Consider the following 22,211-nt stretch of genomic DNA (forward strand, 5'->3'; position numbering starts at 1 on the left):
GATCTCCTCATCGCTCCTTCTAAACACCCCAGCCCACTCTTCTAACCCAGACCAAGCCGCCGCCAACTTCACCCTATGGTTATCCAACACCGCCGACACCTTAGCACCACTGAAAAAACGTCAAAGCAAACCTGGCAACAAGAAGACCTCATGGTTCAACGATGATCTTAAGAAATCCAAGAAACTCTGCCGCTCCCTTGAAAAGGCCTGGAAAAAAGACCCAACCACTAGCACCAAGGACGCCTTCAAAAACGCCACCCGCACTCACCACCAACTAATCCGAAAGGCCAAGAAAACAGCATTCAAGGATCGACTTGACAACAACGTCCACAACAGCAAGGAACTTTTCAACATCGTCAAGGAATTTTCCAATCCCTCGGCCAACTCCAACGACATCACACCCTCTCAAGCCCTCTGCGACTCCCTAGCCTCATTCTTCCACAACAAGATTGCAGACATCCACAACAGCTTCGACAACCAACCCGGAGACCTACCCACCCAACCATATGCTGAACATTCTCCCCCCGTGAACACCCTTAACGACTGGAACCCAATCTCCACTGAGGACACCATCCGCCTGATGAACTCCATCCACTCAGGATCACCCACAGACCCATGTCCTCACCACATCTTCAACAAAGCAGACTCCGTCATAGCACCGCACCTCCGAGACGTCAACAACTGTTCCTTCAACTCCGCCACCTTCCCGGAAAACTGGAAACACGCTGAACTCACCGCCCTTCTGAAAAAACCCACAGCGGACCCCACCGAACTAAAAAATTACCGCCCCATTTCGCTCCTTCCATTCCCGGCCAAAGTAATTGAGAAAGCTGTCAACAACCAGCTCGCCGCTTTTCTCGAAGCCAACAAATCCCTCGACTCCTCACAATCTGGCTTCCGAGCAAAACACAGCACTGAGACCGCCCTCATCGCAGCAACAGACGACATTCGAACTCTACTGGACAATGGAGACACAGTCGCCCTCATCCTCCTCGACCTCTCTGCAGCATTCGACACAGTCTGCCACAGCACCCTTTTACAACGCCTCAGAAACATCGGAATACAAGGAAAAGCACTCGAATGGATCACATCGTTCCTCACCGGAAGAACCCAGAGAGTCCGCCTTCCACCATTCAAGTCCGAGGCCTCTGAAGTCATCTGTGGCGTACCACAAGGATCCTCACTCAGCCCCACCCTCTTCAACGTATACATGAGCCCCCTCGCGGCCATCGCCCGCCAACACAACCTCAACATCATCTCTTAAGCGGATGACACTCAACTGATCCTTTCTCTCACCAATGACCCCAGCACCGCCAAAACTAACCTACACGCAGGAATGAAAGAAGTTGCCGAATGGATGAAACACAGCCGTCTGAAACTGAACTCAGATAAAACAGAAGTCCTCATCTTAGGCACATCCCCCTCTGCATGGGACGACTCTTGGTGGCCGGAAGCCCTTGGAAAAGCACCCATCCCGACAGACCACGCACGGAACCTAGGCGTCATCCTGGACTCTTCACTCTCAATGAACAGACAAGTCAACGCCGTCTCTTCATCCTGCTTCAACATTCTTCGCATGCTCAAAAAAACATTTCGCTGGATCCCCACCGAAACCAGGAAAACAGTCACCCATGCTCTGGTCACGAGCCGACTGGACTACGGAAACACCCTCTACGCAGGTATTACCGCTAAACTCCAGAAGAAACTCCAACGAATCCAAAACGCCTCAGCCAGGATCATATTAGACATCCCGCGCAACGAACACATCTCTGGTCACCTGAAAGACCTCCACTGGCTACCCGTCAATAAGAGAATCACTTTCCGACTGCTAACCCACGCTCACAAATCACTCTACGACATCGGACCAGAATGCCTCAACTCACGACTGTCCTTCTACACCCCCTCCCGCCAACTACGTTCTTCCAGCCAAGCCCTCGCCACTGTACCCCGCATCAACAAGACCACCATGGGAGGCAGATCCTTCTCATACCTGGCTGCTAAAACTTGGAACTCACTCCCCACTTACCTTCGCCTTACCCAGAACCACCTAGCATTCAGAAAGCAACTTAAAACGTGGATATTTGACAAGTAATCCTCCTCCCCTTCCTAAGCGCCTTGAGACCCTCTGGGTATGTAGTGCGCTATATAAATTACTTGACTTGACTTGACTTGATTGGTAAAGTAAGTTTCAAGTGCATGAATGGTATGACTGAGAGAGCCAGGGTATAATAATTTGAAGTGTTTGCACCAGCGCTAATGTAGGACGAGAGTTATAGCAAAGATATGAAAGGGGTAGCGATAATAAATATGTGAAAGGGCAATAGTGACACCAAAATAAGCCACCTATTTATAAAACTGACATGGAAGAAATTCTAAAGGTTAACTTCTGAAATTGTAGCCGATGTTAAAAAGTTTCTCGTTGTTGGCAGGATTCGAACCTGCGCGGGGAGACCCCAATGGATTTCTAGTCCATCGCCTTAACCACTCGGCCACAACAACTGACTGTAAGTTTTGTGCAAATAATCTGCATAAAAGTTTTCAAGGTGTGCCACAGCAAATTCCTGATATCCTGCAATGCACTTTTTAAAAATAATGATTTTCAGCAGGCACATTCTCTCCTAAAAACAAAAATAAGGCTACATCTTATAATCATGTGTGTTTAAATAATTTGTCGTTAAATCGTTTAAATATTTTAAAGGATCTGTTTTTAATAGACATTTTACAAAAACAACTGGTACATTTGGTAATTCTGTAAAAGAAAAACCCAACTGCTGTGACATTGCCAACCACAATGCCGTGACTCGGATTCGAACCGAGGTTGCTGCAGCCGCAACGCAGAGTACTAACCACTATACGATCACGGGGAGCTACTTGGGCTCAATAACATACAGTGACATGGAGAATTTATAATTCGAAACACTCAGGGAACTCCAGTGATAGGCTGAATGTGTTCAAGGCTTTGTCTCCTCAGTGGTTGATAGGCTGAAACCGTTTCCTGGTTGCCTGCTTGTGAACTGCCAGAAGTCAAAGATCACACATACACTTGTTGGCCTGTGATGGGACACCAATGCAGAGAAACACACCTGGTGCAGATCTTCTATTCTGTCTATTAGACCTGCATCTCCCCTGTACCTCCTCAAGCCATCTGTATGTGAAGCAAGAAAAAATTAAGGAGCGGTCCATCTATACTTTTATAGGGAGGATGCTGCCGTGAGCTCCTCCCAGCTAATCACACAAACAGCAGTAAAGCAAGATAACTATACAGTTAGGGGGGACTGCATGGTTAGGTTTTTGAGGAATTATTGAAACTGACCTCAGTGACCCATGATCAGAGCTGTGGCTAATGACTGCGCGCCCAATTATGATGAAGCAAGCACCATGGCTCATAGGGGCCCCACAACACGCTTTTCTTAGCTCATTGAATTAAAGTATAAACCTCTGCCATCTATGAGTGGTAAAGGCTTGTTAATTTGGTTGCTTTTCCAATTCACGTCTGACAACAAGATGAAGGAACATTGGGGCATCAGAAGCTTTGGAAAGTAGCCACCAACCTCAGAGAAAGAGAGAAAGAGGGAAAAGGCAGTATGAGGTGTGGAGAAAACAGCAGCAGGTACAAGGAGCTCAAATGAGATTAATGGCGCCTAAATAGAGCACATAAAGGAACAGTTACAAATCTAAGAAAAGGGAAAGAAAGACTAGGAAAAAAACACGGAAAGAGCCTGTAGATAAAATTCTCTTCCTGGGACAGCAGGCTAAGAGAAATTACACAGGGAGCAGTTAAGCTTGTAACACGGGGAGAATAGAAAAGAAAATGCAGTTTTATGAAGTGTGTTTGCCTAATCCAGCAAGCACTTTTATTTTATTTTTCTATTTGCTTCTTTTATTGGTAAAGTAAGTTTCAAGTGCATGAATGGTATGACTGAGAGAGCCAGGGTATAATAATTTGAAGTGTTTGCACCAGCGCTAATGTAGGACGAGAGTTATAGCAAAGATATGAAAGGGGTAGCGATAATAAATATGTGAAAGGGCAATAGTGACACCAAAATAAGCCACCTATTTATAAAACTGACATGGAAGAAATTCTAAAGGTTAACTTCTGAAATTGTAGCCGATGTTAAAAAGTTTCTCGTTGTTGGTAGGATTCGAACCTGCGCGGGGAGACCCAAATGGATTTCTAGTCCATCGCCTTAACCACTCTGCCACACCAACTGACTGTGAGTTTTGTGCAAATAATCTGCATGAAAGTTTTCAAGGTGTGCCACAGCAAATTCCTGATATCCTGCAATGCACTTTTTAAAAATAGTTTTTTTCAGCAGGCACATTCTCTCCTAAAAACAAAAATAAGGCTACATCTTATAATCATGTGTGTTTAAATAATTTGTCGTTAAATCGTTTAAATATTTTAAAGGATCTGTTTTTAATAGACATTTTACAAAAACAACTGGTACATTTGGTAATTCTGTAAAAGAAAAACCCAACTGCTGTGACATTGCCAACCACAATGCCGTGACTCGGTTTCGAACCGAGGTTGCTGCAGCCACAACGCAGAGTACTAACCACTATACGATCACGGCGAGCTACTTGGGCTCAATAACATACAGTGACATGGAGAATTTATAATTAGAAACACTCAGGGAACTCCAGTGATAGGCTGAATGTGTTCATTGCTTCCTCATTCCTTATACAAAGGCTTTGTCTCCTCAGTGGTTGATAGGCTGAAACCGTTTCCTGGTTGCCTGCTTGTGAACTGCCAGAAGTCAAAGATCACACATACACTTGTTGGCCTGTGATGGGACACCAATGCAGAGAAACACACCTGGCACAGATCTTCTATTCTGTCTATTAGACCTGCATCTCCCCTGTACCTCCTCAAGCCATCTGTATGTGAAGCAAGAAAAAATTAAGGAGCGTTCCATCTATACTTTTATAGGGAGGATGCTGCCGTGAGCTCCTCCCAGCTAATCACACAAACAGCAGTAAAGCAAGATAACTATACAGTTAGGGGGGACTGCATGGTTAGGTTTTTGAGCAATTATTGAAACTGACCTCAGTGACCCATGATCAGAGCTGTGGCTAATGACTGCGCGCCCAATTATGATGAAGCAAGCACCATGGCTCGTAGGGGCCCCACAACACGCTTTTCTTAGCTCATTGAATTAAAGTATAAACCTCTGCCATGTATGAGTGGTAAAGGCTTGTTAATTTGGTTGCTTTTCCAATTCACGTCTGACAACAAGATGAAGGAACATTGGGGCATCAGAAGCTTTGGAAAGTAGCCACCAAACCTCGGAGAAAGAGAGAAAGAGGGAAAAGGCAGTATGAGGTGTGGAGAAAACAGCAGCAGGTACAAGGAGCTCAAATGAGATTAATGGCGCCTAAATAGAGCACATAAAGGAACAGTTACAAATCTAAGAAAAGGGAAAGAAAGACTAGGAAAAAAACACGGAAAGAGCCTGTAGATAAAATTCTCTTCCTGGGACAGCAGGCTAAGAGAAATTACACAGGGAGCAGTTAAGCTTGTAACACGGGGAGAATAGAAAAGAAAATGCAGTTTTATGAAGTGTGTTTGCCTCATCCAGCAAGCACTTTTATTTTATTTTTCTATTTGCTTCTTTTATTGGTAAAGTAAGTTTCAAGTGCATGAATGGTATGACTGAGAGAGCCAGGGTATAATAAATTGAAGTGTTTGCACCAGCGCTAATGTAGGACGAGAGTTATAGCAAAGATATGAAAGGGGTAGCGATAATAAATATGTGAAAGGGCAATAGTGACACCAAAATAAGCCACCTATTTATAAAACTGACATGGAAGAAATTCTAAAGGTTAACTTCTGAAATTGTAGCCGATGTTAAAAAGTTTCTCGTTGTTGGCAGGATTCGAACCTGCGCGGGGAGACCCCAATGGATTTCTAGTCCATCGCCTTAACCACTCGGCCACAACAACTGACTGTAAGTTTTGTGCAAATAATCTGTATGAAAGTTTTCAAGGTGTCCCACAGCAAATTCCTGGTATTCTGCAATGCACTTTTTTAAAATAATGTATTTTTCATCAGGCACATTCTCTCCTAAAAACAAAAATTGCATGAGTATATCTCTAGTTTGGAAAAGGATAGGCTTTCATGCATACTCTCATGTGGCACTCAAGTTTTTGGGACCCTATTGCACTCTGTTTTCGTGCTGCTTTTAGTCTATGGCCCATATTACAGAAGTCTACCATCTTTGAGTATTTGAGGCTCCTTTGTAAGTGCTTTATCTTTTTTACTTGAAGAGCTATATAATAAAGGGGTCAGGGAAAGGTTGCATTTATGGAAGATAAAAGAAGGCACACTTGTCTCACCAAATGCCGTAGAGAAACCTGATGTTTTACTCATGTTATCCTTAGTTTGTTTTTGTTAGACCTTGCATTCTTAAGGTGGCCTCAACCCTACCTTATTGCTTTTCACCTACGCATTTTGCTGTATCTTTTTGTTGGCCTTAAGACTCTGATCACTTTATTGCTACTAATCAGTGCTGAAGTGAACGTGCTTCTTCCCTAATCATGTGTGTAATTGGAGTATACCTGACTGACAGATTTCATTGACTTGAAAGCCCCTTGTAAAGTGGTATACCATATACCCAGGAACTGATTGTGCCGCCCAAAAAAGTATCATTTCAAACCTGTCTCAAGCCTGCTACTGCAGTGCCTGTGCTGCAGTGTACTGCCACTTCGACTTGCCATTTAAAACTACTTGCCAAGCCTTAAACTCCAATTTAATTACATATAATTAACCAAAAGGTAGGCCCCAGGTAGTCCTATGGGCATCATGCTATGTAAGTAAAAGGTAAGACATGTACTGTGGTAGTTTGCATGTCCTGGTAGTACAAAACAGTCTATTACATTTTTCACTACTGTGAGGTCTGCCCCTCTCGTAGGTTAGCATTGGGTATTCCCTTATACTTTTTGGGGGGTAATTCCATATCAGAGAGGAGAAGCTTTATTTATTTATTGATAAATCCTATTTACTGGTGAGGTTGGATTTAACTTTACTACTTTATAAATGCCATTTTTAGAGAGTGAGCATTTCTCTGCACTTACTGCTCTATTTGCCTGAAAACCTGTCTCCAATTGACGTCTGGATTGGGCTGCGAGACAGCTACATTTGTGCATTCCCTCTAGACAGCCACAATACAGGTCACTCAACTGCAACTGCATTCATCTGCATTCTGATTGGCATGGGGGAGAGCTCCATTCCCCCACCGCAAATAGGTTCAAGAACGATAATTTATGTTAGTAGGTACAATATAGCTACATCCTATAATCATGTGTGTTAAAATAATTTGTCGTTAGATCGTTTAAATATTTTAAAGGATCTGTTTTTAATAGACATTTTACAAAAACAACTGGTACATTTGGTAATTCTGTAAAAGAAAAACCCAACTGCCGTGACATTGCCAACCACAATGCCGTGACTCGGATTCGAACCGAGGTTGCTGCGGCCACAACGCAGAGTACTAACCACTATACGATCACGGCGAGCTACTTGGGCTCAATAACATACAGTGACATGGAGAATTTATAATTCGGTACACTCAGGGAACTCCTGTGATCGGCTGAATGTGTTAATTGCTTCCTCATTCCTTATACAAAGGCTTTGTCTCCTCAGTGGTTGATAGGCTGAAACTGTTTCCTGGCCGCCTGCTTGTGAACTGCCAGGAGTCAAAGATCACACATACACTTGTGGGCCTGTGATGGGACACCAATGCAGAGAAACACACCTGGCGCAGATCTTCTATACTGTCTAGTAGACCTGCATCTCCCCTGTACCTCCTCAAGCCATCTGTATGTGAAGCAAGAAAGAGTTAAGGAGCGGTCCATCTACACTTTTATAGGGAGGATGCTGCCATGAGCTCCTCCCAGCTAATCACACAAACAGCAGTAAAGTAAGATAACTACACAGTTAGGGGGGACTGCATGGTTAGGTTTTTGAGGAATTATTGAAACTGACCTCAGTGACCCATGATCAGAGCTGTGGCTAATGACTGCGTGCCTAATTATGATGAAGCAAGCACCATGGCTCGTAGGGGCCCCACAACACGCTTTTCTTAGCTCAATTAAAGTATAAACCTCTGCCATATATGAGTGGTAAAGGCTTGTTAATTTGGTTGCTTTTCCAATTCACGTCTGACAACAAGATGAAGAAACATTGGGGCATCAGAAGCTTTGGAAAGTAGCCACCAACCTCAGAGAAAGAGAGAAAGAGGGAAAAGGCAGTATGAGGTGTGGAGAAAACAGCAGCAGGTACAAGGAGCTCAAATGAGATTAATGGCGCCTAAATAGAGCACGTAAAGGAACAGTTACAAATCTAAAAAAAAGGAAAGAAAGACAAGGAAAAAAACACGGAAAGAGCCTGTAGATAAAATTCTCTTCCTGGGACAGCAGGCTAAGAGAAATTACACAGGGAGCAGTTAAGCTTGTAACACGGGGAGAATAGAAAAGAAAATGCAGTTTTATGAAGTGTGTTGCCTAATCCAGCAAGCACTTTTGTTTTATTTTTCTATTTGCTTCTTTTATTGATAAAGTAAGTTTCAAGTGCATGAATGGTATGACTGAGAGAGCCAGGGTATAATAATTTGAAGTGTTTGCACCAGCGCTAATGTAGGACGAGAGTTATAGCAAAGATATGAAAGGGGTAGCGATAATAAATATGTGAAAGGGCAATAGTGACACCAAAATAAGCCACCTATTTATAAAACTGACATGGAAGAAATTCTAAAGGTTAGCTTCTGAAATTGTAGCCGATGTTAAAAAGTTTCTCGTTGTTGGCAGGATTCGAACCTGCGCGGGGGGACCCCAATGGATTTCTAGTCCATCGCCTTAACCACTCGGCCACAACAACTGACTGCAAGTTTTGTGCAAATAATCTGTATGAAAGTTTTCAAGGTGTCCCACAGAAAGTTCCTGATATCCTGCAATGCACTTTTTAAAAATAATGTTTTTTTCAGCAGGCACATTCTCTCCTAAAAACAAAAATAAGGCTACATCTTATAATCATGTGTGTTTAAATAATTTGTCGTTAGATCGTTTAAATATTTTAAAGGATCTGTTTTTAATAGACATTTTACAAAAACAACTGGTACATTTGGTAATTCTGTAAAAGAAAAACCCAACTGCCGTGACATTGCCAACCACAATGCCGTGACTCGGATTCGAACCGAGGTTACTGCGGCCACAACGCAGAGTACTAACCACTATACGATCACGGCGAGCTACTTGGGCTCAATAATATACAGTGACATGGAGAATTTATAATTCGAAACACTCAGGGAACTCCTGTGATAGGCTGAATGTGTTCATTGCTTCCTCATTCCTTATACAAAGGCTTTGTCTCCTCAGTGGTTGATAGGCTGAAACCGTTTCCTGGCCGCCTGCTTGTGAACTGCCAGAAGTCAAAGATCACACATACACTTGTGGGCCTGTGATGGGACACCAATGCAGAGAAATACACCTGGCGCAGATCTTCTATTCTGTCTATTAGACCTGCATCTCCCCTGTACCTCCTCAAGCCATCTGTATGTGAAGCAAGAAAAAGTTAAGGAGCGGTCCATCTATACTTTTATAGGGAGGATGCTGCCGTGAGCTCCTCCCAGCTAATCATACAAACAGCAGTAAAGCAAGATAACTATACAGTTAGGGGGGACTGCATGGTTAGGTTTTTGAGGAATTATTGAAACTGACCTCAGTGACCCATGATCAGAGCTGTGGCTAATGACTGCGCGCCCAATTATGATGAAGCAAGCACCATGGCTCGTAGGGGCCCCACAACACGCTTTTCTTAGCTCATTGAATTAAAGTATAAACCTCTGCCATGTATGAGTGGTAAAGGCTTGTTAATTTGGTTGCTTTTCCAATTCACGTCTGACAACAAGATGAAGGAACATTGGGGCATCAGAAGCTTTGGAAAGTAGCCACCAACCTCAGAGAAAGAGAGAAAGAGGGAAAAGGCAGTATGAGGTGTGGAGAAAACAGCAGCAGGTACAAGGAGCTCAAATGAGATTAATGGCGCCTAAATAGAGCACATAAAGGAACAGTTACAAATCTAAGAAAAGGGAAAGAAAGACTAGGAAAAAAACACGGAAAGAGCCTGTAGATAAAATTCTCTTCCTGGGACAGCAGGCTAAGAGAAATTACACAGGGTGCAGTTAAGCTTGTAACACGGGGAGAATAGAAAAGAAAATGCAGTTTTATGAAGTGTGTTTGCCTAATCCAGCAAGCACTTTTATTTTATTTTTCTATTTGCTTCTTTTATTGGTAAAGTAAGTTTCAAGTGCATGAATGGTATGACTGAGAGAGCCAGGGTATAATAATTTGAAGTGTTTGCACCAGCGCTAATGTAGGACGAGAGTTATAGCAAAGATATGAAAGGGGTAGCGATAATAAATATGTGAAAGGGCAATAGTGACACCAAAATAAGCCACCTATTTATATAACTGACATGGAAGAAATTCTAAAGGTTAACTTCTGAAATTGTAGCCGATGTTAAAAAGTTTCTCGTTGTTGGCAGGATTCGAACCTGCGCGGGGAGACCCCAATGGATTTCTAGTCCATCGCCTTAACCACTCGGCCACAACAACTGACTGTAAGTTTTGTGCAAATAATCTGTATGAAAGTTTTCAAGGTGTCCCAAAGCAAATTCCTGGTATTCTGCAATGCACTTTTTAAAAAGAATGTTTTTTTCAGCAGGCACATTCTCTCCTAAAAACAAAAATTGCATGAGTATATCTCTAGGTTGGAAAAGGATAGGCTTTCATGCATACTCTCATGTGGCACTCAAGTTTTCGTGCTGCTTTTAGTCTATGGCCCATATTACAGAAGTCTACCATCTTTGAGTATTTGAGGCTCCTTTGTAAGTGCTTTATCTTTTTTACTTGAAGAGCTATATAATAAAGGGGTCAGGGAAAGATTGCATTTATGGAAGATAAAAGAAGGCACACTTGTCTCACCAAATGCCGTAGAGAAACCTGATGTTTTACTCATGTTATCCTTAGTTTGTTTTTGTTAGACCTTGCATTCTTAAGATGGCCTCAACCCTACCTTATTGCTTTTCACCTACACATTTTGCTGTATCTTTTTGTTGGCCTTAGGACTGTGATCACTTTATCGCTACTAATCAGTGCTGAAGTGCTCATGCTTCTTCCCTAATCATGTGTGTAATTGGAGTATACCTGACTGACAGATTTAATTGACTTGAAAGCCCCTTGTAAAGTGGTATACCATATACCCAGGAACTGATTGTGCCGCCCAAAGAAGTAGCATTTCAAACCTGTCTCAAGCCTGCTACTGCAGTGCCTGTGCTGCAGTGTACTGCCACTTCGACTTGCCATTTAAAACTACTTGCCAAGCCTTAAACTCCAATTTTATTACATATAATTAACCAAAAGGTAGGCCCTAGGTAGTCCTAGGGGCATCATGCTATGTAAGTAAAAGGTAAGACATGTACTGTGGTAGTTTGCATGTCCTGGTAGTACAAAACAGTCTATTACATTTTTCACTACTGTGAGGTCTGCCCCTCTCGTAGGTTAGCATTGGGTATTCCCTTATACTTTTTGGGGGGTAATTCCATATCAGAGAGGAGAAGCTTTATTTATTTATTGATAAATCCTATTTACTGGTGAGGTTGGATTTAACTTTACTACTTTATAAATGCCATTTTTAGAGAGTGAGCATTTCTCTGCACTTACAGCTCTATTTGCCTGAAAACCTGTCTCCAATTGACGTCTGGATTGGGCTGCGAGACAGCTACATTTGTGCATTCCCTCTAGACAGCCACAATACAGGTCACTCAACTGCAACTGCATTCATGTGCATTCTGATTGGCATGGGGGAGAGCTCCATTCCCCAACCGCAAATAGGTTCAAGAACGATAATTTATGTCAGTAGGTACAATATAGCTACATCTTATAATCATGTGTGTTAAAATAATTTGTCGTTAGATCGTTTAAATATTTTAAAGGATCTGTTTTTAATAGACATTTTACAAAAACAACTGGTACATTTTGTAATTCTGTAAAAGAAAAACCCAACTGCCGTGACATTGCCAACCACAATGCCGTGACTCGGATTCGAACCAAGGTTGCTGCGGCCACAACGCAGAGTACTAACCACTATACGATCACGGCGAGCTACTTGGGCTCAATAACATACAGTGACATGGAGAATTTATAATTCGGTACACTCAGGGAACTCCTGTGATAGGCTGAATGTGTTAATTGCTTCCTCATTCCTTATACAAAGGCTTTGTCTCCTCAGTGGTTGATAGGCTGAAACTGTTTCCTGGCCGCCTGCTTGTGAACTGCCAGGAGTCAAAGATCACACATACACTTGTGGGCCTGTGATGGGATACCAATGCAGAGAAACACACCTGGCGCAGATCTTCTATACTGTCTAGTAGACCTACATCTCCCCTGTACCTCCTCAAGCCATCTGTATGTGAAGCAAGAAAGAGTTAAGGAGCGGTCCAGCTACACTTTTATAGGGAGGATGCTGCCATGAGCTCCTCCCAGCTAATCACACAAACAGCAGTAAAGCAAGATAACTACACAGTTAGGGGGGACTGCATGGTTAGGTTTTTGAGGAATTATTGAAACTGACCTCAGTGACCCATGATCAGAGCTGTGGCTAATGACTGCATGCCTAATTATGATGAAGCAAGCACCATGGCTCGTAGGGGCCCCACAACACGCTTTTCTTAGCTCAATTAAAGTATAAACCTCTGCCATATATGAGTGGTAAAGGCTTGTTAATTTGGTTGCTTTTCCAATTCACGTCTGACAACAAGATGAAGGAACATTGGGGCATCAGAAGCTTTGGAAAGTAGCCACCAACCTCAGAGAAAGAGAGAAAGAGGGAAAAGGCAGTATGAGGTGTGGAGAAAACAGCAGCAGGTACAAGGAGCTCAAATGAGATTAATGGCGCCTAAATAGAGCACGTAAAGGAACAGTTACAAATCTAAGAAAAAGGAAAGAAAGACTAGGAAAAAAACACGGAAAGAGCCTGTAGATAAAATTCTCTTCCTGGGACAGCAGGCTAAGAGAAATTACACAGGGAGCAGTTAAGCTTGTAACACGGGGAGAATAGAAAAGAAAATGCAGTTTTATGAAGTGTGTTGCCTAATCCAGCAAGCACTTTTGTTTTATTTTTCTATTTGCTTCTTTTATTGGTAAAGTAAGTTTCAAGTGCATGAATGGTATGACTGAGAGAGCCAGGGTATAATAATTTGAAGTGTTTGCACCAGCGCTAATGTAGGACGAGAGTTATAGCAAAGATATGAAAGGGGTAGCGATAATAAATATGTGAAAGGGCAATAGTGACACCAAAATAAGCCACCTATTTATAAAACTGACATGGAAGAAATTCTAAAGGTTAGCTTCTGAAATTGTAGCCGATGTTAAAAAGTTTCTCGTTGTTGGCAGGATTCGAACCTGCGCGGGGGGACCCCAATGGATTTCTAGTCCATCGCCTTAACCACTCGGCCACAACAACTGACTGCAAGTTTTGTGCAAATAATCTGTATGAAAGTTTTCAAGGTGTCCCACAGAAAGTTCCTGATATCCTGCAATGCACTTTTTAAAAATAATGTTTTTTTCAGCAGGCACATTCTCTCCTAAAAACAAAAATAAGGCTACATCTTATAATCATGTGTGTTTAAATAATTTGTCGTTAGATCGTTTAAATATTTTAAAGGATCTGTTTTTAATAGACATTTTACAAAAACAACTGGTACATTTGGTAATTCTGTAAAAGAAAAACCCAACTGCCGTGACATTGCCAACCACAATGCCGTGACTCGGATTCGAACCGAGGTTACTGCGGCCACAACGCAGAGTACTAACCACTATACGATCACGGCGAGCTACTTGGGCTCAATAACATACAGTGACATGGAGAATTTATAATTCGAAACACTCAGGGAACTCCTGTGATAGGCTGAATGTGTTCATTGCTTCCTCATTCCTTATACAAAGGCTTTGTCTCCTCAGTGGTTGATAGGCTGAAACCGTTTCCTGGCCGCCTGCTTGTGAACTGCCAGAAGTCAAAGATCACACATACACTTGTGGGCCTGTGATGGGACACCAATGCAGAGAAATACACCTGGCGCAGATCTTCTATTCTGTCTATTAGACCTGCATCTCCCCTGTACCTCCTCAAGCCATCTGTATGTGAAGCAAGAAAAAGTTAAGGAGCGGTCCATCTATACTTTTATAGGGAGGATGCTGCCGTGAGCTCCTCCCAGCTAATCATACAAACAGCAGTAAAGCAAGATAACTATACAGTTAGGGGGGACTGCATGGTTAGGTTTTTGAGGAATTATTGAAACTGACCTCAGTGACCCATGATCAGAGCTGTGGCTAATGACTGCGCGCCCAATTATGATGAAGCAAGCACCATGGCTCGTAGGGGCCCCACAACACGCTTTTCTTAGCTCATTGAATTAAAGTATAAACCTCTGCCATGTATGAGTGGTAAAGGCTTGTTAATTTGGTTGCTTTTCCAATTCACGTCTGACAACAAGATGAAGGAACATTGGGGCATCAGAAGCTTTGGAAAGTAGCCACCAACCTCAGAGAAAGAGAGAAAGAGGGAAAAGGCAGTATGAGGTGTGGAGAAAACAGCAGCAGGTACAAGGAGCTCAAATGAGATTAATGGCGCCTAAATAGAGCACATAAAGGAACAGTTACAAATCTAAGAAAAGGGAAAGAAAGACTAGGAAAAAAACACGGAAAGAGCCTGTAGATAAAATTCTCTTCCTGGGACAGCAGGCTAAGAGAAATTACACAGGGTGCAGTTAAGCTTGTAACACGGGGAGAATAGAAAAGAAAATGCAGTTTTATGAAGTGTGTTTGCCTAATCCAGCAAGCACTTTTATTTTATTTTTCTATTTGCTTCTTTTATTGGTAAAGTAAGTTTCAAGTGCATGAATGGTATGACTGAGAGAGCCAGGGTATAATAATTTGAAGTGTTTGCACCAGCGCTAATGTAGGACGAGAGTTATAGCAAAGATATGAAAGGGGTAGCGATAATAAATATGTGAAAGGGCAATAGTGACACCAAAATAAGCCACCTATTTATATAACTGACATGGAAGAAATTCTAAAGGTTAACTTCTGAAATTGTAGCCGATGTTAAAAAGTTTCTCGTTGTTGGCAGGATTCGAACCTGCGCGGGGAGACCCCAATGGATTTCTAGTCCATCGCCTTAACCACTCGGCCACAACAACTGACTGTAAGTTTTGTGCAAATAATCTGTATGAAAGTTTTCAAGGTGTCCCAAAGCAAATTCCTGGTATTCTGCAATGCACTTTTTAAAAAGAATGTTTTTTTCAGCAGGCACATTCTCTCCTAAAAACAAAAATTGCATGAGTATATCTCTAGGTTGGAAAAGGATAGGCTTTCATGCATACTCTCATGTGGCACTCAAGTTTTCGTGCTGCTTTTAGTCTATGGCCCATATTACAGAAGTCTACCATCTTTGAGTATTTGAGGCTCCTTTGTAAGTGCTTTATCTTTTTTACTTGAAGAGCTATATAATAAAGGGGTCAGGGAAAGATTGCATTTATGGAAGATAAAAGAAGGCACACTTGTCTCACCAAATGCCGTAGAGAAACCTGATGTTTTACTCATGTTATCCTTAGTTTGTTTTTGTTAGACCTTGCATTCTTAAGGTGGCCTCAACCCTACCTTATTGCTTTTCACCTACGCATTTTGCTGTATCTTTTTGTTGGCCTTAGGACTCTGATCACTTTATTGCTACTAATCAGTGCTGAAGTGAACGTGCTTCTTCCCTAATCATGTGTGTAATTGGAGTATACCTGACTGACAGATTTCATTGACTTGAAAGCCCCTTGTAAAGTGGTATACCATATACCCAGGAACTGATTGTGCCGCCCAAAAAAGTATCATTTCAAACCTGTCTCAAGCCTGCTACTGCAGTGCCTGTGCTGCAGTGTACTGCCACTTCGACTTGCCATTTAAAACTACTTGCCAAGCCTTAAACTCCAATTTTATTACATATAATTAACCAAAAGGTAGGCCCTAGGTAGTCCTAGGGGCATCATGCTATGTAAGTAAAAGGTAAGACATGTACTGTGGTAGTTTGCATGTCCTGGTAGTACAAAACAGTCTATTACATTTTTCACTACTGTGAGGTCTGCCCCTATCGTAGGTTAGCATTGGGTATTCCCTTATACTTTTTGGGGGGTAATTCCATATCAGAGAGGAGAAGCTTTATTTATTTATTGATAAATCCTATTTACTGGTGAGGTTGGATTTAACTTTACTACTTTATAAATGCCATTTTTAGAGAGTGAGCATTTCTCTGCACTTACAGCTCTATTTGCCTGAAAACCTGTCTCCAATTGACGTCTGGATTGGGCTGCGAGACAGCTACATTTGTGCATTCCCTCTAGACAGCCACAATACAGGTCACTCAACTGCAACTGCATTCATGTGCATTCTGATTGGCATAGGGGAGAGCTCCATTCCCCAACCGCAAATAGGTTCAAGAACGATAATTTATGTCAGTAGGTACAATATAGCTACATCTTATAATCATGTGTGTTAAAATAATTTGTCGTTAGATCGTTTAAATATTTTAAAGGATCTGTTTTTAATAGACATTTTACAAAAACAACTGGTACATTTTGTAATTCTGTAAAAGAAAAACCCAACTGCCGTGACATTGCCAACCACAATGCCGTGACTCGGATTCGAACCAAGGTTGCTGCGGCCACAACGCAGAGTACTAACCACTATACGATCACGGCGAGCTACTTGGGCTCAATAACATACAGTGACATGGAGAATTTATAATTCGGTACACTCAGGGAACTCCTGTGATAGGCTGAATGTGTTAATTGCTTCCTCATTCCTTATACAAAGGCTTTGTCTCCTCAGTGGTTGATAGGCTGAAACTGTTTCCTGGCCGCCTGCTTGTGAACTGCCAGGAGTCAAAGATCACACATACACTTGTGGGCCTGTGATGGGATACCAATGCAGAGAAACACACCTGGCGCAGATCTTCTATACTGTCTAGTAGACCTGCATCTCCCCTGTACCTCCTCAAGCCATCTGTATGTGAAGCAAGAAAGAGTTAAGGAGCGGTCCATCTACACTTTTATAGGGAGGATGCTGCCATGAGCTCCTCCCAGCTAATCACACAAACAGCAGTAAAGCAAGATAACTACACAGTTAGGGGGGACTGCATGGTTAGGTTTTTGAGGAATTATTGAAACTGACCTCAGTGACCCATGATCAGAGCTGTGGCTAATGACTGCATGCCTAATTATGATGAAGCAAGCACCATGGCTCGTAGGGGCCCCACAACACGCTTTTCTTAGCTCAATTAAAGTATAAACCTCTGCCATATATGAGTGGTAAAGGCTTGTTAATTTGGTTGCTTTTCCAATTCACGTCTGACAACAAGATGAAGGAACATTGGGGCATCAGAAGCTTTGGAAAGTAGCCACCAACCTCAGAGAAAGAGAGAAAGAGGGAAAAGGCAGTATGAGGTGTGGAGAAAACAGCAGCAGGTACAAGGAGCTCAAATGAGATTAATGGCGCCTAAATAGAGCACGTAAAGGAACAGTTACAAATCTAAGAAAAAGGAAAGAAAGACTAGGAAAAAAACACGGAAAGAGCCTGTAGATAAAATTCTCTTCCTGGGACAGCAGGCTAAGAGAAATTACACAGGGAGCAGTTAAGCTTGTAACACGGGGAGAATAGAAAAGAAAATGCAGTTTTATGAAGTGTGTTGCCTAATCCAGCAAGCACTTTTGTTTTATTTTTCTATTTGCTTCTTTTATTGGTAAAGTAAGTTTCAAGTGCATGAATGGTATGACTGAGAGAGCCAGGGTATAATAATTTGAAGTGTTTGCACCAGCGCTAATGTAGGACGAGAGTTATAGCAAAGATATGAAAGGGGTAGCGATAATAAATATGTGAAAGGGCAATAGTGACACCAAAATAAGCCACCTATTTATAAAACTGACATGGAAGAAATTCTAAAGGTTAGCTTCTGAAATTGTAGCCGATGTTAAAAAGTTTCTCGTTGTTGGCAGGATTCGAACCTGCGCGGGGGGACCCCAATGGATTTCTAGTCCATCGTCTTAACCACTCGGCCACAACAACTGACTGCAAGTTTTGTGCAAATAATCTGTATGAAAGTTTTCAAGGTGTCCCACAGAAAGTTCCTGATATCCTGCAATGCACTTTTTAAAAATAATGTTTTTTTCAGCAGGCACATTCTCTCCTAAAAACAAAAATAAGGCTACATCTTATAATCATGTGTGTTTAAATAATTTGTCGTTAGATCGTTTAAATATTTTAAAGGATCTGTTTTTAATAGACATTTTACAAAAACAACTGGTACATTTGGTAATTCTGTAAAAGAAAAACCCAACTGCCGTGACATTGCCAACCACAATGCCGTGACTCGGATTCGAACCGAGGTTACTGCGGCCACAACGCAGAGTACTAACCACTATACGATCACGGCGAGCTACTTGGGCTCAATAACATACAGTGACATGGAGAATTTATAATTCGAAACACTCAGGGAACTCCTGTGATAGGCTGAATGTGTTCATTGCTTCCTCATTCCTTATACAAAGGCTTTGTCTCCTCAGTGGTTGATAGGCTGAAACCGTTTCCTGGCCGCCTGCTTGTGAACTGCCAGAAGTCAAAGATCACACATACACTTGTGGGCCTGTGATGGGACACCAATGCAGAGAAATACACCTGGCGCAGATCTTCTATTCTGTCTATTAGACCTGCATCTCCCCTGTACCTCCTCAAGCCATCTGTATGTGAAGCAAGAAAAAGTTAAGGAGCGGTCCATCTATACTTTTATAGGGAGGATGCTGCCGTGAGCTCCTCCCAGCTAATCATACAAACAGCAGTAAAGCAAGATAACTATACAGTTAGGGGGGACTGCATGGTTAGGTTTTTGAGGAATTATTGAAACTGACCTCAGTGACCCATGATCAGAGCTGTGGCTAATGACTGCGCGCCCAATTATGATGAAGCAAGCACCATGGCTCGTAGGGGCCCCACAACACGCTTTTCTTAGCTCATTGAATTAAAGTATAAACCTCTGCCATGTATGAGTGGTAAAGGCTTGTTAATTTGGTTGCTTTTCCAATTCACGTCTGACAACAAGATGAAGGAACATTGGGGCATCAGAAGCTTTGGAAAGTAGCCACCAACCTCAGAGAAAGAGAGAAAGAGGGAAAAGGCAGTATGAGGTGTGGAGAAAACAGCAGCAGGTACAAGGAGCTCAAATGAGATTAATGGCGCCTAAATAGAGCACATAAAGGAACAGTTACAAATCTAAGAAAAGGGAAAGAAAGACTAGGAAAAAAACACGGAAAGAGCCTGTAGATAAAATTCTCTTCCTGGGACAGCAGGCTAAGAGAAATTACACAGGGTGCAGTTAAGCTTGTAACACGGGGAGAATAGAAAAGAAAATGCAGTTTTATGAAGTGTGTTTGCCTAATCCAGCAAGCACTTTTATTTTATTTTTCTATTTGCTTCTTTTATTGGTAAAGTAAGTTTCAAGTGCATGAATGGTATGACTGAGAGAGCCAGGGTATAATAATTTGAAGTGTTTGCACCAGCGCTAATGTAGGACGAGAGTTATAGCAAAGATATGAAAGGGGTAGCGATAATAAATATGTGAAAGGGCAATAGTGACACCAAAATAAGCCACCTATTTATATAACTGACATGGAAGAAATTCTAAAGGTTAACTTCTGAAATTGTAGCCGATGTTAAAAAGTTTCTCGTTGTTGGCAGGATTCGAACCTGCGCGGGGAGACCCCAATGGATTTCTAGTCCATCGCCTTAACCACTCGGCCACAACAACTGACTGTAAGTTTTGTGCAAATAATCTGTATGAAAGTTTTCAAGGTGTCCCAAAGCAAATTCCTGGTATTCTGCAATGCACTTTTTAAAAAGAATGTTTTTTTCAGCAGGCACATTCTCTCCTAAAAACAAAAATTGCATGAGTATATCTCTAGGTTGGAAAAGGATAGGCTTTCATGCATACTCTCATGTGGCACTCAAGTTTTCGTGCTGCTTTTAGTCTATGGCCCATATTACAGAAGTCTACCATCTTTGAGTATTTGAGGCTCCTTTGTAAGTGCTTTATCTTTTTTACTTGAAGAGCTATATAATAAAGGGGTCAGGGAAAGATTGCATTTATGGAAGATAAAAGAAGGCACACTTGTCTCACCAAATGCCGTAGAGAAACCTGATGTTTTACTCATGTTATCCTTAGTTTGTTTTTGTTAGACCTTGCATTCTTAAGGTGGCCTCAACCCTACCTTATTGCTTTTCACCTACGCATTTTGCTGTATCTTTTTGTTGGCCTTAGGACTCTGATCACTTTATTGCTACTAATCAGTGCTGAAGTGAACGTGCTTCTTCCCAAATCATGTGTGTAATTGGAGTATACCTGACTGACAGATTTCATTGACTTGAAAGCCCCTTGTAAAGTGGTATACCATATACCCAGGAACTGATTGTGCCGCCCAAAAAAGTATCATTTCAAACCTGTCTCAAGCCTGCTACTGCAGTGCCTGTGCTGCAGTGTACTGCCACTTCGACTTGCCATTTAAAACTACTTGCCAAGCCTTAAACTCCAATTTTATTACATATAATTAACCAAAAGGTAGGCCCTAGGTAGTCCTAGGGGCATCATGCTATGTAAGTAAAAGGTAAGACATGTACTGTGGTAGTTTGCATGTCCTGGTAGTACAAAACAGTCTATTACATTTTTCACTACTGTGAGGTCTGCCCCTCTCGTAGGTTAGCATTGGGTATTCCCTTATACTTTTTGGGGGGTAATTCCATATCAGAGAGGAGAAGCTTTATTTATTTATTGATAAATCCTATTTACTGGTGAGGTTGGATTTAACTTTACTACTTTATAAATGCCATTTTTAGAGAGTGAGCATTTCTCTGCACTTACAGCTCTATTTGCCTGAAAACCTGTCTCCAATTGACGTCTGGATTGGGCTGCGAGACAGCTACATTTGTGCATTCCCTCTAGACAGCCACAATACAGGTCACTCAACTGCAACTGCATTCATGTGCATTCTGATTGGCATGGGGGAGAGCTCCATTCCCCAACCGCAAATAGGTTCAAGAACGATAATTTATGTCAGTAGGTACAATATAGCTACATCTTATAATCATGTGTGTTAAAATAATTTGTCGTTAGATCGTTTAAATATTTTAAAGGATCTGTTTTTAATAGACATTTTACAAAAACAACTGGTACATTTTGTAATTCTGTAAAAGAAAAACCCAACTGCCGTGACATTGCCAACCACAATGCCGTGACTCGGATTCGAACCAAGGTTGCTGCGGCCACAACGCAGAGTACTAACCACTATACGATCACGGCGAGCTACTTGGGCTCAATAACATACAGTGACATGGAGAATTTATAATTCGGTACACTCAGGGAACTCCTGTGATAGGCTGAATGTGTTAATTGCTTCCTCATTCCTTATACAAAGGCTTTGTCTCCTCAGTGGTTGATAGGCTGAAACTGTTTCCTGGCCGCCTGCTTGTGAACTGCCAGGAGTCAAAGATCACACATACACTTGTGGGCCTGTGATGGGATACCAATGCAGAGAAACACACCTGGCGCAGATCTTCTATACTGTCTAGTAGACCTGCATCTCCCCTGTACCTCCTCAAGCCATCTGTATGTGAAGCAAGAAAGAGTTAAGGAGCGGTCCATCTACACTTTTATAGGGAGGATGCTGCCATGAGCTCCTCCCAGCTAATCACACAAACAGCAGTAAAGCAAGATAACTACACAGTTAGGGGGGACTGCATGGTTAGGTTTTTGAGGAATTATTGAAACTGACCTCAGTGACCCATGATCAGAGCTGTGGCTAATGACTGCATGCCTAATTATGATGAAGCAAGCACCATGGCTCGTAGGGGCCCCACAACACGCTTTTCTTAGCTCAATTAAAGTATAAACCTCTGCCATATATGAGTGGTAAAGGCTTGTTAATTTGGTTGCTTTTCCAATTCACGTCTGACAACAAGATGAAGGAACATTGGGGCATCAGAAGCTTTGGAAAGTAGCCACCAACCTCAGAGAAAGAGAGAAAGAGGGAAAAGGCAGTATGAGGTGTGGAGAAAACAGCAGCAGGTACA

General features: G+C 42.1%; 15 non-coding genes across 15 annotated transcripts; all 15 read right to left on the minus strand.

Moving 5' to 3' along the window:
• Nucleotides 1-2,417: 2,417 nt before the first annotated feature.
• Nucleotides 2,418-2,499, minus strand: TRNAS-AGA (transfer RNA serine (anticodon AGA)). Its single transcript has one exon. It is a non-coding gene; the product is annotated as a tRNA-Ser (tRNA).
• A 3,362-nt stretch (nucleotides 2,500-5,861) lies between these two features.
• TRNAS-AGA (transfer RNA serine (anticodon AGA)) lies at nucleotides 5,862-5,943 on the minus strand. The gene has a single exon. It is a non-coding gene; the product is annotated as a tRNA-Ser (tRNA).
• Nucleotides 5,944-7,440: 1,497 nt separating this feature from the next.
• TRNAH-GUG (transfer RNA histidin (anticodon GUG)) lies at nucleotides 7,441-7,512 on the minus strand. The gene has a single exon. It is a non-coding gene; the product is annotated as a tRNA-His (tRNA).
• A 1,281-nt stretch (nucleotides 7,513-8,793) lies between these two features.
• On the minus strand, nucleotides 8,794-8,875 carry TRNAS-AGA (transfer RNA serine (anticodon AGA)). The gene has a single exon. It is a non-coding gene; the product is annotated as a tRNA-Ser (tRNA).
• A 295-nt stretch (nucleotides 8,876-9,170) lies between these two features.
• TRNAH-GUG (transfer RNA histidin (anticodon GUG)) lies at nucleotides 9,171-9,242 on the minus strand. Its single transcript has one exon. It is a non-coding gene; the product is annotated as a tRNA-His (tRNA).
• A 1,286-nt stretch (nucleotides 9,243-10,528) lies between these two features.
• TRNAS-AGA (transfer RNA serine (anticodon AGA)) lies at nucleotides 10,529-10,610 on the minus strand. Its single transcript has one exon. It is a non-coding gene; the product is annotated as a tRNA-Ser (tRNA).
• Nucleotides 10,611-12,083: 1,473 nt separating this feature from the next.
• Nucleotides 12,084-12,155, minus strand: TRNAH-GUG (transfer RNA histidin (anticodon GUG)). Its single transcript has one exon. It is a non-coding gene; the product is annotated as a tRNA-His (tRNA).
• Nucleotides 12,156-13,436: 1,281 nt separating this feature from the next.
• On the minus strand, nucleotides 13,437-13,518 carry TRNAS-AGA (transfer RNA serine (anticodon AGA)). The gene has a single exon. It is a non-coding gene; the product is annotated as a tRNA-Ser (tRNA).
• A 295-nt stretch (nucleotides 13,519-13,813) lies between these two features.
• On the minus strand, nucleotides 13,814-13,885 carry TRNAH-GUG (transfer RNA histidin (anticodon GUG)). The gene has a single exon. It is a non-coding gene; the product is annotated as a tRNA-His (tRNA).
• A 1,286-nt stretch (nucleotides 13,886-15,171) lies between these two features.
• Nucleotides 15,172-15,253, minus strand: TRNAS-AGA (transfer RNA serine (anticodon AGA)). Its single transcript has one exon. It is a non-coding gene; the product is annotated as a tRNA-Ser (tRNA).
• A 1,473-nt stretch (nucleotides 15,254-16,726) lies between these two features.
• On the minus strand, nucleotides 16,727-16,798 carry TRNAH-GUG (transfer RNA histidin (anticodon GUG)). The gene has a single exon. It is a non-coding gene; the product is annotated as a tRNA-His (tRNA).
• A 1,281-nt stretch (nucleotides 16,799-18,079) lies between these two features.
• TRNAS-AGA (transfer RNA serine (anticodon AGA)) lies at nucleotides 18,080-18,161 on the minus strand. The gene has a single exon. It is a non-coding gene; the product is annotated as a tRNA-Ser (tRNA).
• Nucleotides 18,162-18,456: 295 nt separating this feature from the next.
• TRNAH-GUG (transfer RNA histidin (anticodon GUG)) lies at nucleotides 18,457-18,528 on the minus strand. The gene has a single exon. It is a non-coding gene; the product is annotated as a tRNA-His (tRNA).
• A 1,286-nt stretch (nucleotides 18,529-19,814) lies between these two features.
• Nucleotides 19,815-19,896, minus strand: TRNAS-AGA (transfer RNA serine (anticodon AGA)). Its single transcript has one exon. It is a non-coding gene; the product is annotated as a tRNA-Ser (tRNA).
• A 1,473-nt stretch (nucleotides 19,897-21,369) lies between these two features.
• Nucleotides 21,370-21,441, minus strand: TRNAH-GUG (transfer RNA histidin (anticodon GUG)). The gene has a single exon. It is a non-coding gene; the product is annotated as a tRNA-His (tRNA).
• Nucleotides 21,442-22,211: the final 770 nt, after the last annotated feature.

This window comes from Lissotriton helveticus, chromosome 12, assembly GCF_964261635.1.
Source record: "Lissotriton helveticus chromosome 12, aLisHel1.1, whole genome shotgun sequence".
In the NCBI taxonomy this organism is placed as follows: domain Eukaryota; kingdom Metazoa; phylum Chordata; class Amphibia; order Caudata; family Salamandridae; genus Lissotriton; species Lissotriton helveticus.